General features: G+C 41.7%; 2 long non-coding RNA genes across 2 annotated transcripts; one reads left to right on the forward strand and one right to left on the reverse strand.

Annotated features, from left to right (window-relative positions):
• Nucleotides 1-3,987: 3,987 nt before the first annotated feature.
• LOC132566341 (uncharacterized) lies at nt 3,988-6,959 on the reverse strand. The gene is made up of 2 exons (XR_009555055.1): nt 6,893-6,959; nt 3,988-4,826 (listed from the first exon to the last, which is right to left on the reverse strand). It is a non-coding gene; the product is annotated as an uncharacterized LOC132566341 (long non-coding RNA).
• Nucleotides 5,904-9,310, forward strand: LOC132566340 (uncharacterized). The gene is made up of 3 exons (XR_009555054.1): nt 5,904-6,344; nt 8,506-8,684; nt 9,147-9,310. It is a non-coding gene; the product is annotated as an uncharacterized LOC132566340 (long non-coding RNA).
• Nucleotides 9,311-14,301: the final 4,991 nt, after the last annotated feature.

The raw sequence follows: 14,301 nt of genomic DNA on the forward strand, positions 1-14,301 counted from the left end.
AACAGTAGGAACCTAGCTTTGCAAAATCCTTGATTTATTCGTGAAAGATAAGTAAGTGATTTCGGGTTTTCAATCCTGTTAAATCAGGATTCTTTTGACAATTTAAGTCATTTCTGTTTTGGGGTATATATTCGAGTTACCAACATTTTAAAATATACTATCCAGCAAGAGTTTTTCAGGAAAGTATCACTACTGCTAAATGCATGCTACATTTGATCTGAAATAAATAAGGTAGCAGTAGCCATTTTACTTCTAGTAGATGCAGCAATTCCATATGGGTGACAAAATTAAAGCCATTTTCCAGTGGTTTAAATCTGTGTTTACATCCCCTGCCTCAAGGCCTCTAATGTAGCAGTAAGTAAGAAGGTCCTTGAGGTACTTTGTACTTCATAAAGCAAGAACAGTGAGACTCAGGACTCTATCCCATACCCGGAAGAGCAGCCAGATTTAGCAGTGGCTTTGGTCTGCCATGTCAGTCCCACAGCTCAGAATTTTTTTAAAAATTATTTTTAAGAAGGGAAAGCTTTGCTTAGTAGCCCTATAAGAACTCCCAGACCAGTTACTGATAGACTGAAAATATTATTTCAAAATACAGTTGTGACAGACCATTGAGGTTAATGTCTAATAGAGTCTGAGAACCTTTGAGTAACAGGATGTTGGAACAGAATTCAGTTGACAGAATTAGTTAAGGAATAACATTTAGGAACTGATGATGAAGAATCAGTTAAGCACTGCCTATGGACTGGGAAGGAAGCTAAGAGAGTGAGTGGATCAAGGAGCATCCTCTGTCAAGTAAAAAAAGGAAAACAGCTTATAGAAAAGAGGAGTGATCCCTGGTTTGTGTATAAAGAAGGATTTGGAGAACTTGGCTGAGTGTCCTGCCTTCTAAACTTTACATGTTGGTGAAACTCAGAAACTTATGCTTCAGTGTTTAAAAGAAGCTGAAAAGAAAGCCTCGCTCCTCAGAGTTTTAAATACCTTGTTGAATAGCAGAAACATTTGTTGGCAACAAATTATGTGATGTTTGTGTGAACAGAAAGTTACCTTAGTTTTATTATCTGTTCACCTCATACATTCTACAATGGATTCCACGTCATCTTTTTGTCATGCCCTGGGGCAGGGAAAAAGACCAAGTCCCAGCTGGAGTCTGAGTTGGAAAGCAGAGAGGGAACCACCAGGGCAAGCCCTGAGTCCAAATCCTGTCCAAGGTCAGAATCAACAGAGCAGAATAGGAACCAATAGAGAGCAATGTCCAAAACACAAACCGAGAGCAGAGTCATTCATAGCCAGAAGTCAAGGAGCCGAAGGTTCAGGTTTCATAGCCAGCTGACGTGGACGCACATCTCCCCAGAGACCCCAGCCCTGAGCAAGGACTAAATGGGCCTCCTGTGGTGCTCCAGTTAACAGTTAGGGAAGCTTCTGCTAATACTCAGGGCTAATCAAACGCCTTCCCCTTTGGCATGCATCCTTCCTCCGAGCTGCTAAGTCACGGTGCAGCCGTTTCCTTAATTGCACCACTGGTGGGGGAGAGTCAGCTGGGCTCTCTGCTTGCAGCTGTGTTTGCCCGTACCCCTCCTTTGCTGCTGGATCAGGGCCGGGGGCCGGCAGACTGTCAACCTCCTGAGTACTTGAGGGACCAGCTGTAAACTCCAATGCCAGCCAATACTTGTCACCCATGACACTTTTCTCCTCCAATTTAAATAAACATTTGTTTATTTTGAACTACCAAAAGCAGAGTATGAAAAGGTGATTGTGTCTCTTCTCTCAGTTCCCTGGGGCAGGCTCTGTGTGTGTGTGTGTGTCAAAAGGGGCTGCTCAGCAATAAAAAAGACAGAAAGGAATATCCTCTGCATGGAGGATGACAGAGGGTGAGATCATAACAGTCAATGAAAACAACGCAAGAAAGAAGCACTAACATGTGTTGGCTTCCAAAAACTAGCAAGTGAACAATCCTGAGTGCTTCTCAGTAAGGAGTTCCACTAAGTAGTTAATGCAGTAGTAATCTGGTATAGGTCTCACTGGAAAGTTATGTAATCCAATCCAGAGTTCATACCTATATGAAGTTAAAAAAATAAATAAAATTGCTGAGCCTCCCCTCTTGTGAATTCTGGGATTCTGCTGTAGTAATTGCTATGTAATTGTTAACTGGGATATGTTTTAAAGGCTTTTTTACCAAACATACTGTAAAGTAGTTGAATAACTGCACTTAGTACTTTTTCTCTTACCTAAAACAGTTCTCCTGCTCTCAGTCTCCTGGCACCTTCAATCTATAACACACGATTTATCAGGTCAAAATGCTGCTGCAATGTCATATATGGATATTGGGGTCAAGAAGTTCTGTGTAAATCAGCCGCACCTCTCAGTTATTCCCAGGAAGGAACCTGTTCAGTGCTGCACACACCCTTGGTAATGTTTGATCTTGGATTCTAAGTTAAACAAGGCCTCAACTTAACAGTTGTCATTTCCTGTACCTACAAGGAACTTGCAGTGGTGGACATGTAAAATGTATCTTGAACTCACAAATTTTTGACTGGAAAGCCCATTGTGCTGTTAGGACTAGAGCTGGGCATGAACCAGAAGAATGTTCTTGTTGGTTGAACTGTGAACTGAACTGGGAAGTTCATTTGTGAACCAAACCAGTTTGTGGTTTATGGCCCTGCAAACCCCATTGAAAGGGACCACAGACCCTTTCAATGAGGTTTGCAGGGAGCCTGAAAAACAACTCCCCACCACTCCGATGTTTCGAGCTGTCTTGTGCAGTCCCTTTAAAGTTTAAAGGTTTTGGGGTTTTCTTGTGCAGGAAGCTGTCTAAAACAGCCTGCTCCCTGCCACTCAGTTGTTTTTGTGGGGAACAGAAAATAGGGGTTTAAAGGGACCCAGAATCCCTTCTTTATCCATGAACTACTTTAAAAGTTTGTGGAAGTTTGTGACAGTAGACCTGTCACCAACTTCAGTTTGCAAATCATGAACAAACCATGAATATGAATTTTGCTTTGTGGTTCGGTTCATGCTCATGCCTAGTTAGGGCTATCATACTGTCACAGGCACACTAGCAAGTGTGGGTACCACTGATGGAAGAATTGCTGCACATGTATGCATTGGTTCAGTGCATCAGATTCTTGAATCACATTGATGTAACTATCATCCTAATCTCAGGTATTGTTTTCTGAGATAGCTACATGTGTGTGGATTCCTGTGTTGTGATTTGATAAATTGTCCTGTGTTAACTGTTAGTACTGAGTTTACTATTACACAGAGCTAAAACATAAAGGTATTGTTCTTATATTTAGCTATTAATAGCAAGTAACACTGCCATCATTGTGTGCCTTTTACCTATTGCACAATTATTGTTCGTCGTGGTTGAATGTGTCACACTGTGTTAATTTTTGTACCTCTCAGATAATAGTGAACACAAACTGTTCTTCATTTGCAGGGCGGGTACAACTTTTGCTCATATCTTGTTTAATACCAGTAGTTGAAGTTGTTACCTTAAGCAGTAAAATACTTCACATTTAATGTTTGCATTGCCACTTTAGGTGGCATTGGCCTTTTGCTGTTACTCTTGGCTTTGTAACTCATACTGGGAAGAAAAGTAAGCCTTATTATCCTACATTGAGTAAGAGCATGTGGGTGACATTACCTTTTAAAATGGCATCCTATCCAACTAGTTCTACCTAGGAGGACAAAAGAAGCTACTCTCTACAATTGTCCATGCTGCCTCTATTCAGCCACCCTAGAGAAACAGCAATGAACTATTTCTGGATCTTCCAGAAGTAACTTAACACCAAACTAATACTGGTCAAGCACAAGCCCTACAGTGAGTGTAACATGTCCAGTACTAGATTTAACAGGAAACAGAAGTACTCTTCCAGAATGAGTTTACCTTCATTTGGGCCATTGGAGTCTGGAGGATAATGAGTGCTGCTTAAACTTCCCTTGTAAATGCTGTTCACCAATACTGATTGCTGACAATTAACATGTTGCAGCTCAAGGGAACACTCTAGTGCCTTTTACTCTATAATTTGTACATTAAAGCTTGCATTATAAATAAGGAAGTATGTGGGCACAGTTCAATTTTGGGAATAGTTCATGCTTGTAAGACATGTGAAGGCATGGCAGGCAGAGTGGGGGGGGGGTGTGAAGCATCCTCTGATGGCTCGACATGCTCTAGTCTAGTCCGATGCAAATGGAAGCTCTTGTGAAAAAGCATTCTTTCTGTGATGAATTGCTGTAGAGTTTCCTACTTCTTGGTAATACTTTGGGGTTCAAACTCCTTGCGTGCCTTGTCTTTTCAGTTGTTTCCTTCTGGTATAAGAGCAATGTTCCTTTTTTCTTCTTGCTGCTGTTGTGCTGCGTTTTGAGTTCTTTTTTAACAAAAAAGGATAAGTTTTGTCATATTATTTTACAGCTTCTCCTAGCAAACTACAACTTCTCAGGCATTCTGACAGAAGCCCTCCTTTTTCTTCCTGAAACCATATAGGCATCCTTCGCTTCACAACACAATGACTGAATCTATTCCATCTCAAGTTGAATTTAAGGAGGGGTAACCAAAATAACAAAATTAGAACATTTAGAAAGAGAAAGGTAGGAAGAAATGCTGCTTAATTAAAAGCAGCATAGAATTTCAACCACGTGTTGGTTGGTGCCTTGAAAGTTCCTTGAATTGTATCCCTGTCCAGCACTCCTCCTGTGCTTCCTTTTCTTTGCATTCTGGGCTCCACATCTTTGTGCACAATGTTTTAGCATTTGGAAGTTTGCATTTGTTCTTTCTTGCATCTGTGCCCAACAGATGTCACTTTCAGGCGGTGAATGACTCTAAAATAGATCTGTAAAGAAGAGGGAAGGGGAAATCACTGGATATTTCAGCTCTGTTATAAAATCTAAATTGTGTGGCCAGTCTTACCATGCAAAATTTAAAAGGCTGGAAAGTTTTTGTTTAGATGTAGGGGTCTCTGCAGTTTTCTTATCAAGCTGCCTTTTCTCTATGGATAAAATGGATAGTCTTTCATATTTTTTTTCTCGTTAATTTCTTTCCAAACTGGTACCACTTGTCATACACTGATTACTGTACTTAATGCTCTTAATGGTTTTCTTTCACATTCGGGAAAGCTAGGGCTTTTAACCCTGTGGTAAAAGCTGTTAACATCTAGGTTGCTGTCAGAGTACTCCACATAAACCCTCAGGAACAGTTTTGGAGGGAAAATTACTTGCTGCTTTCAGACCATGCTGAAATTGTTAGCTGTTGTACATATTCCTCTCCTGAGGTTAGCACTGCTACTGACCTAAGCCAGTAGACTTTAGAGCCACAGAATTTTCACATTTCTCTGATCTTTTCTCTCATTTGGAAAGAAATGTTTTCCCCTCAATACCACATTTCCAAACTGAGTTTGAGCGGAGTTGGGGGCTTCATTCCGCCCCCCCCCCCCCCGCCCATAGCTCTCAAAAATATAGAAGTTCAAAGCATGTGCACCAGCTCTCTTTGCTCAAAACTGAAATGTGCCTTCTATCCCTTGAAAGAGTTAACCAAAAGAGTAATGCATTGCTATGTGATCTGTCTTTTCTGAGGATTGAGATGGACCTGCTTTTTTGTTTTATAAATTACAGGGAGGGAAAGGACACAAAGTTTGCTCTGTTTTCATCTGTGCTGTTTAAAAGACTGTACCGTTGACAGCCAGCCCCAAAAGAGTTAAGCTAGTAAGTGTAACTGTGGGGGAGCCTCAAGAAGCTGACAATGCGAACATGAGAAAAGGGAAGCTTGGAACTGAAGCAAAGAAACCAAGGTGAGGAGGGAACACAGTGATATAAATAACTTGGGTGCTTAGCCTGGGAGTGACACTCTCTCTCTCTCTTCGTTGGTCCGGCCCTGGTACTGCTGGCATCGGCTCTCTGGGGAAAGCTGCAGTTCCGCTGTTAAAACACAAGGAGCAGCCTGGAGAATTTTGAGCTGCGTCACACAGCTCTGAGGGAGAGAGAGAGAGAGAGAGCAAGCTCTGTCGATAGGTCTAGTAGCAACAGCCCTGCTGCAGTGAGAGAGAGACAGAGACAGACAGATCATGAGAGAAGTAATAACAACATTGTGAGCATGATTTTTTTCAGCCATCTAGCATCTTTTAAAAAAAGAAATATTATTTGGGGACTAATTTCATACCGGCGGTTTTGTTCGTTGACGATATGGGAAAGATGCAACGCAGTTAATCCCGCAATTGGGGGGGGGGGGGGGCAGGCATAGGAAGGGTTAATAGGAGGAAAATTCTGGAATGTTCTATCCTGCGACGAAGTGAACAGAGGGCTGAGGACTGCACAGGTGTAGACAAACTGATCTCACGGTTCCTCTTTTTCTTTACGTACGTATCCTTTGATCGAGGAAGGGGGGGTATTGAATTGACCATCTCGTTGTTGTTGTGTGTGTGTGCGTGTGTGTATTTTGGGGGGTGTCTTTCTTTGCCACCCCAGATCTCTAAATCCTTAACCCCGGGTTATTTTCCTGTGTCTAGATATCGCTGCTTTGTCCTGCGTCAGACCGTTGGAATGAAAGCACAGGTTGTAAAATGTCACTGCGTGGCTCTAATGCAGATTCAGAAAGAGAGAAAAGAGTGTGGTAGTTTCACAGAGGTTGCTATCTAGCACCCCCACACACATACTTTTAATAGTTGGAACAAGGGCTAACAAGACACTCTCTGGATTTTTAAATATGAGTTGTTACATAGCATAGTTCAGAAAGTGGCAAATGATGACGCAGTAGTCCTTGTTAGGTATGTTGTTAGATTTAAAAGGCATCAAAGGGGACAGGTACACTGTGACTCTCCAGACCAGATGCAAGGGTCTGAGTTAAGAGGAAAAGATAGCGTTTAGAAATTAAATGTCATCATTTCAGTGTTGGAAAGTTGTTTACCTTGCTCTCTCCGTGTCTCCATGTTGGCAGTCTTCCAGCTCACATGTGATAGTCTTCCCTGTACTGCTGCATCATTAACTGAGTGTCTGAGCTTGCACATGATTGGCTGGGGAGGGCTCTTATTCTAAACACAGATTTCCATTGGAGGGAGATGCAGTGGCAGGTGAAAAGCTGCTTCAGATTGGCTGGAGCCAGGATATCAAATCTCTAAATGTTCCATTCCCCTGCTTTAGAAGGGGCTCCGTACAGTTTGTGACTTAAAATATCGGCTGTTTGCATTCCTCCCTCCTTCCCCCCACCCTCCTTTAAAGCAAGCAGTGTGGAATGAGTCCGTATCCTAGGAGCTGGTCATTTAAAGAGTAAAGCAAAAAACAAAAACAAAAAGCAGGAACTTAACAATTGGGGATCAGTTCAGTTTATTACTGATGCAAGTGACGCAGAAGGAAAAACAAAACATTCTGGTGGCTCGAGTTGCATTAGTGACAGGCATGTTTCCGGCTGCTGTGAGACAAACCACGATGACGTGACATTATTATAGGCTTCAGAAGAGACAACAAAAAGAGTCTTTGGTGGGAGTTTACCTCTGTCTGTGAGTGGAAGAACTTGAACTCGACGCAAGCAGTTTACTTGTATTGTAACCCTGTGGGGCAGGGAGGGTCTCTGTCATGTTTGTAAAAAATCTAAATAGGGCTAGAAGTAGAGGTGTGATCTAGGTTACATCGCTATAAATTCAAAGTTGGTTCTGTTACTGGACTGATTAGAATAAAACAGAATGTAGTGGTAAAGTTTGCTTTTTTATGTTTGTTGGTTTCTTTTAATGAGGGGGTGGAGACTTGTATGGTGACTTGTAAGCATAGTTTGACCATTGAGAAGAATAAAAGAGACTGGGGCAGGGGGAATAACCTGACATCTAGGGTGAGAATGTAAGGTAGACCTGGAATTTGTTTTAACTGTTTAGTGATCCATGTTTATATTCTAGACAACTGCAAACCAATTCCAGTAAAATGATTCCACTCTGAAGGCTGGGGTCTATGTTCTCTTCTCTTTGGAACCCATCTTGGAGTTCACAGTAACTGGCGTTATCACAAACATGGGAGGATGTGTTTTGCATGGTGTTTTCTCATAAAATGCTCCAATGATCTGAAAGGTTTACAATGGTAGAAGGATTCATATGTGTGACTCACCGGCAATGAGGGAGTCAAGTACAGCCAGTTGTTGAGCAGCCGTTTGCTGGCTTTAGAACCATATCAGATGCATTTTCGTTCTCCATCTTGATTTCTTTCAGAGTACTCTGCCTCTTAAGTGCTGTTACAAGATGTGTACCTGCCAGTAGGTTTTTAAAGCTACTAGATGGGTGAATGGGTATTATCTGCTGTTTGCATTTGCTAGTTCAAGAGGAAGGACTAATAACAAGGGAGCCATTTCTGGAAAGACTGAAACATAATGCCTGAAGGGAGGGAAGGCAAGGAACCATAGAAAATTCACCCCCTCAACTTATCTGTTCATATGCACCTTTGTTTCCCATTTTACCTTTCCTTTGTCAAGGGTTATGCGTAATTTAACATTCTTTAATTGTAGATACATCACTTTTCTCTCTTTCCCTCCTCCCCTAGTGTGAAACCTTGCTCTGCAGAGCTGACTCCTCCGGAGGCAGTCTTGCATCCTGCAGTGCTTGTTCCGCAGAGGAGGCAACAGGAGACCCAACTGTGATGGCCGCTCTGATGAAGGGTTGGATTCACTGCTGAGATTACGTTTGTTGCTGGCAGGAGCAGGGAGAATTTAATGCAGATGGGTATGTTGAGAATATGCTAGGTTAAATTCATTCTGACAGCGCCATCTAAACAGACATATTTTCTAAATGTGGCCACTAGGGGTTCCATATCAGCTTCTTCTCACCTGGTTCTCCATAATGGCGTACTTTAATATATTAAGGGTGTTGGTTGGATTCATAAGTAACGGAATATAGGCCCTTGTGTAGTCCTTTCTGTTCTACAAAATAGAGACCTTTTTGAATGTTTAGGGATGAGGAAGTTTCCTTAACAGGTTTGAGGGGCATTTGTGTTTGTGATTTGTTTTTATGAATCAGGGTTTAACTATTAAATACTTAGTGCCTCTGTCATTGGCTGTTCAGAGAGAGATACAAAAAATTACATAATCAGGAGGCTATGAAGATCTGGTTTGGTTTTTGGCTCAGCTTTGTGACCTTGAACTAATTTGTTCCCTTCTGTTTGCCTCTATTTTCTCTTCCGCAAAGTGGGCATGATAAGATTGGTCTCCCAGGAAAGCTGAGAACAGCCTTCCTTTAATAAGGAGAACCAGAGAGTCTTTACTGAGGCCGAAATTCTCCCTCATAACCATGGAATTGTTTCACTGCACTAAGACTGCACCATTTGATGAAGTAGGTTGAGGCCACAAAATGGAAGGTACCATGTGTCTATAACAATATCCATTTGTTATATTGTTGATCCAGCAGGATAAGGGCATGGTTCCTAAATATACTTTTATTCAGCTGTAATGCAGCAGAGTTTGGCTGTGCTGTTCTTGTGGGGTGGATAAAGATATGAACAAGACAAGGGAGGGAACCAGAATGAGCACACTTTTTAAAAGACCCACTGATCTTTTTTCTCCCCATAAACAAAATGGTTGTGATGTCTGCAAATGTCGTAGTCACCCCAGCTAGCAGCAGAAAAGTCCAGACTAAGGCAATGATACTCCTGGACATTCTGTTGCTGGCAGAGTACATTCAAACTGCAGCATTACTGCTGTTAATTTCCATGTCCTATATAAGCAGTATTGGGCTTTGTGTTGGGAGCTCTCCTGATGCTGGGATGACAGTAAAGTTTTCTTAAGGATTTGTTTGTCTTTTTTGTATCTTCCTCTTATTTTGTGGGAGATGGCTTCAAAAATAACCCTTTTGCAACTTGTTTCCTCTTCAGGATTTCCCCCCTCCAACTAATAGAAACAGGCACAACAACCCCCTACTTTGCACTTTTTAACAGAGTGCCTAGTGATCTTTTGTGGTGATTTGGGTGTGGCTTCTGTCTGTCATTGCTCCCCCCTCCCTTGCTGCAAGGAGTAATAAAATAAATTGTTCAGAATCTTACAGTTGTATAGATCAGAGAAAGTCAACATGATATCTTTATTTTGAGGGCCATTTGTCATCTGCATTTGTAAAAAAGATGAAATGAAGAATTCTGTTTCTTTATAGGTTGTGTTTATTGACATCTTTTGAAAAAAGATTAAATGTGTTAACGATCTAGAAAAAAAAATTTAGAGTGATATTTCCCCTCACAGAACTGCTTGCTAAAATGCCACGCAGTTGCTTTGGTGGCCATTTTGCTGCATCACCACCTACCACTAGCATATTCCAGAACCCCACAGTATATTTACTTGAGCTTTGGAGGCACCGATACAGAACTTGCATTTTAAGTTTTGTTCCCAGTACTTTCTTGAACCAAGATACTAATTCAGAAACATTTGAAGATCTAAATAGTGGTTAGGATCTGTTCTGTTTTTTTTTTTTTTTAATCTGTTATTGTCTGAGCCTAAAAGAATTCGGGGGGAGGGGGTTTCGATTCAGTCCCATCGTATCCAGTAGCTTCTTGTACTTCTTTCTACAGTACTTTATGTATGTTGACTGGAGACATGGATATTAGATTAACAAAGGCCATAGATTCCATTATAAGTCTTCAGTGTTCTTTCTCAAGTTATTGGCTCAAGTCCTATTGTCCTGCTTAATACTAATGACAGAACAGTGATATCCAGTAGTGGTACGGGGACCTTGAAGGGATACCAGTAGATTACCAACTCTAAGCTGGGAAATATCTGGAGTTTTAGAGGGTGGACCCTGGGAGAGGGGGGGGGGGTTTGGGAGAGAGGTATCTCATTGGTATATAATGCCAAAGAGTCCAAAGCAGTCATTTTCTCCTGGGGAACTGATCTCTGTTGTCTGTAGATCAGTTGTAATTTCAGGAGATTTCCAGGCCCCCCTGGAGGAGTAATCTAGTACAGACAATAATGCAAAATTAAAGAATCTCAATGCCGGGTCTCCAAAGAATATAAGGATTTTCTACACACATACTTTGCTCAGTTTCACAGAAGCATGCAAGCTTGGACCTGTTCATAGTTATACTTGTGTCCCTGCAGAGATGCAACAAATTTCAGGTCACCAGCTGTCTGGTTTCTTTTTTATACTAGCTTTGTCATTTCTTTGTGCTGTTGTAGCTTTCTGTAATGGTCTCTCACCTGTGGGCCCCCCTGCCCCCTCACACCCTTATTATTCTACAGAATGAACAAGTTGAGTTCTGTGTATGGGAGACTTCCCTCCCCTTACTGTCTAAATAAGGGACTTTGTAAAACTTTTGCCTCTGGTGAAGGATTAACCTAGGTGCTGTTGTCATGGCACAGCAGCTTGGATGTTGGTTGGGGGGGTGGGGGGAACCAGGCCTGCAAAGCAGAGGCAGCTCATAATCTCTAATGTAAATGCATCACAATATCCTTTCCTGAATGTCAAGGTTTTGGGAACTGCTTCTCAACATGCCAATAACTCATATTTAACTCTAATGTTTACCTTTAGCTTGCATATAGCCAGCATATAACTGGTGTGATATTATCTGCCACCTTAATTTTTTTTCCAGGGAGCAGGATTAGCCTTGATTTCAATGGCCCAGGTTAGGGCAATCTCATCAGATCGGAAGCTAAGCAGAGTTGGCCCTAGTTAGTTATTTGGATGGGAGACCACCAAGGAATTCCAGGGACAGTATGCAAAGGCAGGTAATGGCAAACTATCTTTGTTCTCTCTTGACTTGAAAACCCTATGGAGTCGTCTAGTCAGCAGTTACTTGACAGCACTTTCCACCACCAGTACTTTTGAATAAATATTACTAGTGGAATCAAAGTCCAGTCTGCTCTCAAGAGAAGTTCAAAGAATGCATGTATTATACCTAAGCCCTAATTGTCTGTTACCTCCATCAAGCCAGGGTGAATCCAGTATGGATACAGTTCTGGCCTTGGTTGGCCACAGCTGTTCGTAGGGAGCAACCCCCTTATCCTCTGTTTTGGGTACGTGTGAACTCAAAACTGGAATCCCCACATCTTGACTTCAAAGATATCTATTTGGAAGAAGTTTTGGCTTTATGAGCACTATTGATGTTGCAGGCTGCTGGATTGTGAAATCTTTCATTTTTTGTAGTATCAGTATGAGACAATTTAGAGGACTTTGGTTATCCAAACTTTGAAAAAGAAATTGGTTTTGAATTTTTTTAAAAAAACTAAGTATGTAAAAAAACTAAGTAGTAAAAAAACTAATATATGCATGATTGCTGTTTTGGATGATTTATAGAGGTGTACAACTGATCTGCAGCTAGACGGGGTACAAGAAGACTGAAAAGCTTGTGCGATTGCTGTTCTGCTTACTGTAACGGGCAGCTCTTTTTTACTGCATGCTGCCCTGTCTGCTGCCCTGTCTCCTTCCTTGTCTGTGCCTTGTGATATGATGCAAAGAAGACCATGCTCTGTAGTGAAGTAGTATTTGATGCACAAAGTGTTATCTGGCTATAACCAGGCTACAGCAAGGAATTAGAAAGACAGCTGATTTCCATGGCACATAGATTTTGTACATTTTGAACTCCAAGTTGCCTTCACTTCTTTCATGGAGAGACCCTTCAGGATTTCTAGTGAGGGGGGGAGTGTTGTTTGTTTTGCATTTAATATTGTATATTATTTATGTTTAATGCCATTCAGAGTCCCCATCTTGGGCTGCCATGACCCAAAAGGAAGCAGCAGCATTTTATTATTTTAATTAATAAATAAAATCTTAATGTTTAAAACAGTTTTTCAAAGCCTGCTTAATAAAAAAGGTAGTTACCATAAAACTGTGATTGGCATTGGTGCAGACTGAATTCTAAACCATGGTTAAGGCCAACGAGGAATAGAGGAGGGTTTCAGCTATATAATACCTTCCAAAATCAAATAAATGAGATGTGGCCTTTTTTTAATCAGCATGTGCATTCCTTTCACTTTGGGAATGGAAAGTGAGATTTTTATGGAAGTTTACTCATGTTGCTTTCACACAGAACTCATGCTCTAGCTTGCCTCCCATATTGCAGTGGTTCTTCAGGGGGCTTTCACATGGCGCTGTCTGTTCATTGCCCTGTTTGGTTTTCCCCAGCTCTGCTTTGGCGTGATCTTTAAAAGTTTGTACATTAAGCAGGTTTGTGGGACATGGAGAGCAGAAGGTGCTGCACTTTTCCACCCACATCGTATGCCATTCCCCTCGTGCCTGCTATTCCCCCACCTACTTCTGGTGATCATTCTTGCCAGATGTTTAAAATTATTAGCAGTAGGTATAGTGCTAAACCACTATAGCAGTGTATGAACTACTAACTTTTTTAATGTTTAAAAGGTTGCCAGAGAAGCAAGGGGAAATGGCAGGCAAAAGGAGAAAGTTCAGGGAATCATTCCTGTGTGGAAGCAACTTTAGTTTTCACTGGATGGCAGCATTATGTACCAGTGTATGGCAATACTTTTCCTCCTTTCCCTCTTTTTCTAGAAAATTAGGTGCTGGACCACTGCAGATACAATAGAGCAGGGGTGGCCAATGGTAGCTCTCCAGATGTTTTTTTGCCTACAACTCCCATCAGCCTCAGCCATTGGCCATGCTGGCTGGAGCTGATGGGAGTTGTAGGCAAAAAACAAGTTGAGAGCTACCTTTGGCCACCCCTGCGATACAGGTTAAGCAGTCAGTCTGCACTGCAGTAGGTATTCTTGACTGTTACCTTTAAAGTCCCTCCAAGTACAGAGGGAACAATTGTACCACTGAGACATGAGCTAAATGCACATGCAAACTCACTTCCCCTGGCTGTGGTCTGAAATGGTTGAGCAACTTGGCCTGCGGTCAGACAACAGACTTAGAGTGATCTGGCCCCACCTTTAATCCAGGTTTTTGTTTGTTTGTAATGGAGAGTTTTGATCAGATATCACAACAGCCCACTTCAGTGTGTACTCACTCCATGGTTGATTAATCAGATTACTGCTATGTGGCAACCATGGAGTGGGCAGTCAGGCAGCTTTCCCCCCATCAGTTGTCTTCTGAGCATTCACATAAGTGTTTAAGAGAAACAGCATTTCAGCTCCTAGCAGCATGAGAGTGTCAGGTGGCCAGTAGGAATACTGAAGGAGGCTGCTGGGATATGTAGTTCAGAGTGGGGAAATTGTTTTTGGAACTGTGCCTTAGAGATTTTCTTAAGAAAAACACAGTCTTAAGAAGCTCCTATCAGAGATGGACAGAGAGAGGTCTGTAAACTGTAAATAAATAAACACACAAGTGGTGATAGATGACCTTGGAATGGTTATGCACTTATGTGCATATTCCAACCTGATCAAAAAGGGAGGGAGTGGATGGGGAGGTT

The sequence above is a fragment of the Heteronotia binoei genome, chromosome 2, assembly GCF_032191835.1.
Source record: "Heteronotia binoei isolate CCM8104 ecotype False Entrance Well chromosome 2, APGP_CSIRO_Hbin_v1, whole genome shotgun sequence".
Taxonomy (NCBI): Eukaryota; Metazoa; Chordata; class Lepidosauria; order Squamata; family Gekkonidae; genus Heteronotia; species Heteronotia binoei.